This window comes from Pezoporus occidentalis, unplaced genomic scaffold, assembly GCF_034315485.1.
Source record: "Pezoporus occidentalis ecotype Australia unplaced genomic scaffold, CSIRO_AGI_Poc_V1 ctg254, whole genome shotgun sequence".
NCBI classification, from domain to species: Eukaryota; Metazoa; Chordata; class Aves; order Psittaciformes; family Psittacidae; genus Pezoporus; species Pezoporus occidentalis.
The window spans coordinates 334,772-338,920 of record NW_026914437.1 but is presented as its reverse complement, the minus strand read 5'-3'; positions in this window follow the sequence as shown (position 1 = coordinate 338,920).

Below are 4,149 nucleotides of genomic sequence, written 5' to 3'. Positions count from 1 at the left end.
GGCTGAGGAGCAAGTGGAGATATTTGTGCTGATTGTTTGATATTGGGAACAACAGTCCATCATATACTTTGTGTCACTCTAATAGTAGGATCTCTGAGAGAAGGCACTGCAATGTCCAGAGGCTGGTAAGAGCCCCACAGATTGGAGACTGCAAAGGCTGCCAGAACGGATGAGATTTCTGCTCTTGCCTGTTTTCCTCTTCTCTGGGGATATTTTTGCATACAGTGGATGATGCAGAGTGATGCAGAAAAAGTACTAAGAAAGAGGATGGTCTAAATAAGACCACTTACATTTTAGGATCAACTAACCAGATATGGCTCCTGAACAGGTTTTGAAGAGTCTCTGGTACCCCACAGTATCCATATTAAGAACTATTTGCCTACTGACATCAACTCCCCAGACTGCTGATGTCTGCAGCCTCTAGATAAAAGCCTCTTCTTCCAGGTAGCTATTTTTTGTTAATGTTCTTTTTTTGCACACAGATTGAACTGCAGTTACTTCTGCTTGCATTTCACTCTTATCACATGAACTTAGGTGGGAGTAGGACTGAGATTTCACAGACCGGTTCTGCTTTCCTTCATTTCAATTAATATCACATATGGGAAGACATCTGTATTTTTGGCATTGCTTTATGATACTCTGCATAGGCATGAGCTCAGAGGAGCTTTGAGGAAGTCTCTGCAGTGGGAGTGGAGCTGTCCTGGGTGTTTTCCTCCCGCCTTGAGAAATCCCCAAATTGGCCAAGACAAACCCTTGGAGCTCTCCTACCAACCACCCTTGCTCCGGCCTCTTGTGGGAAGGATGCAGCAAGGAAATCCCAACCTCCTGGCAAACCTGGAACAGTGTCTGAGGCATCCGGTAACCTCTGCAGATTAGAGCTGCTTGGAGGCTGCTGGTTTAGGTGCTGCACTGGGCTCAGGATTTGGGAATACACAGATTCCTACTGAATCATCGAGCAAGCGTGGAGCCCTGCTGCTCATTGGACCTGGGGACCGTGGTTGATTTTGGACCACAAGAAGACCACAACAAGAGTCAGCCACTTGTGAGCGATGCTCTCCGGGCTGATTTGCTACAATAAATAAATAAAAACAAGACAGAAGCATTAAAAAATGAGGTTTTACATGACTGGCATGTCATTTCCATTCAAATGGGTTACACCGTAGGTGCACATGAGATCATAGGCTGCTATTTCAGGAGGAAACCTCTACTTATATAAATGTCTGATTATGCAACTGTCATGGAAACCAGAGATGATAAAGATGCATTAGATGAGCTTGTCCATTCCCTCAGTGCAGGATTGTTCCCAGTGGTTTATTTTTTGCTCAGGATTGTGAGAACTGAGCAGTGGCTGCTGGGTGTCTTGCTTGAGAAGAAATGATTTATAGTACAAGCTGAGCTGTCATTTTTCTAAAGGTGATTTGCTTTGGAAACTCAGCTATAGAAGCACTCAAAGTCACTGCCAGCATCCAGCAACCCTCACACCAGCATCTCATCCAGCCCTGGGCTTACATGCTCAGAGGACCATTGCTTTCATTGCCTAAAACACACACCAGTGTCTTAAAACCATTTCTCCAGCTTTCTGCCTGACCCTTCCTTAATTCTGATCCCCAAACTCTGCTGTCTTTCCAAATAATACTCAATTTTCCCTGTTTTTGCACCCTGCCAGCACGGCCCTCATTCACTGCTGTTGCTTAGCCAAGCTACACAAATTTAGGTCGTCTTAATCTGTTCTCATAGGTCAGTCTCTCAAGCCATGCTCATTTTTGCTGCCACACAGGGAAATCAGCGGAGATTAGTGTTTAATCTTCTTTCCCTGTTTAAAGAAACCCCAGGTTCTGTGCGTGTTCAATGGTTTTCCTGGGACTTGAAATTAAAATGTTTAAAAATAAATGTACTTCTACTGCTTTTCTCAACGTTCACCTCCAGTTCCTCTCAGTCCCTGATTTGTCTGCTCTTCTTTGGCCTTATTAGAAAATGGCTTTTATTTTTTTGCAGATTAAACTTCAGTTTGGTTTCTTATCATGGATTGCTATGTCGTGAGCTATGGTTTGGTCTCACCCATGCTAATCCTGCAGGATTAACCTGAACTGGTTTTAAACCAAACCCTCTGGGTTGTCCAGTCCCACCACAGTCGGGATTTGGGAGAATGTGTAGACAAAAAGATTAATCTGCCAGTGGTATTTACCCCTATTTGTGCAAACTCGCTCCTCTTTTACTGTGTTTTCTGCTGGCTTGCAATGTACTTGGTTGCTGTTGTTTTCCTTGAAGGTGATCGCCTTGCTTCTTAATCCCAGTGGTCACTGAACTCTTTTGCTCCCCTCATGTCTAAATTAGATAATGATATACAACCCCAGTATGCATCTTCGGTTCTTAGGACCTATTTTGGTCCATGTTTAAAGAGTTTTAAACAGTAAATGCTTTTTATCTGTAGCTGGACTTCACCCAGGGTCGTAAGGCAAATTAAATTGAGGCTCCATCAGGTCCCAGCAAGGAAACAGACTGCAGAGGTGGGGCTTCTCCTCTGACAGGAGGTCCCATTCCCAACCCGGTCCTGTTCCTTAACCCTTGGTGGAAATGGCAAAGCTGCCACTGCGGACTATGGGGAGAAGCCAGTACCTGATGAGCAGGAACTCGAAATACAAAGGGGCTCTGCACTGAGTTGTTGCATCAGGCTTACAGGCTAATTCTGGTCTTGCTGAAGTCATTTGAAAAACTCATTTTAGTGTGGGCATGGCTCCTACTGACAATGCTGCCAAGCACCTCGGCACTAACCTACAACACCTCTCCTATCTCCCTGTGCAGCTCCAGGGCTATTTTAGCCAAGGCTGTCAGTTGAGCTGAATTGTTCCATTATGTGGTGGCTTTGCAATGTGGAAAAGTGTTCAGGAGCAACTGCTCTCTAAATGAGAGGAGAGTTAGTGAGTCTCTGGGGCCAATTCAGTCATTGATTTTTATTTATTTATTATTTTATTTATTCTTTTCCTGAGGCAGCTGATACGGGGAACAATTACAGTGGGGATTTTTCTCCGCTACGGATCTCAATTGACCATGCAGTGCAGGGATACGTGCTTATTCCACATGAAACCCCGCTACGGGGCACTGCTTTCCAGCCACTACTGAACTGAGACAGATTTAACCCTAGAGATGGAAATTCAGATTGTAATGTCTCGCCCCGTATATCCTTCCATCAGCGAGAAGACAATGAAACGCAGTGCTTATAGGGTGATTTATAAGAGCAAAGCACTCCAGCTACTCATCTTAAATCACAGTGATAGGGCTATGTATAGACAAGCAGACTATTTTGGAGCACTTCAGATGAGTTCCAGCCTCCTCTTTAAGTATTTAAGAGAAGTCCTTAAAAGCAAGAACCTGCTCTGTTGCATTTCTTAAAAGACCAAGCACCCCCAGGGAGAACCTGCCTGGTCCCCTCCCCATTCCTCCACAGCCCACATTGCTGCTGTCCCCTCTTCCACGAATGGACACGTTTCCACAGGAATGATCCCTGAATTTCATCTGTAAGAGCCTTCTAAGTAATTCCAGCATGTGCTATAGTTAGGAAGTTAAAATCAAAGGCACAAGGACCAGCATATTTAATAAGATGGAAAAGGCTTTCAGCAAAATGAGAACCACATTGAAGGATTTGGGAGTTTCTCCTGTATGGATTCCGAAAGGGGCCACGGGTTTGCAGTGCACTGGCAAGCACAGAGATGCTGTGTATTCAGCATAGGCAGTAATTACATCTCCTCTTTCTAAATTATGTTATCAGGAAACATCTATATTGTTTGCATGGGGCTCGATTACGCTCTGAGAATAGAATGTTCTCTGCATAAAGAGCACGGCTGGAGTAAATCAATGAGGATGCACTCAGCAACATCAATTAAAGGTAATATGAGTCTTTAGCACAGGAGCAGGGAGCTAGCAGAGTTTGAAATTCCTATTTTCCCAAGCCTGCCTCCATCCTAGGAAAGTGACAATGCAGAAACCACTCAGAAATTCATAAGGTTTAAAAATAAAACACACGTCTCCTCTCATCCTCATCTTCACTTGGGTTTTTACTCGGTGCTGTTTCTCAGCGTAGCAGATGAATGTAACGTTTTCCTTCGCGAGATCTCAAACTTCTGCTGGCTTAAGGCCTTGCCCTTCTGCAAG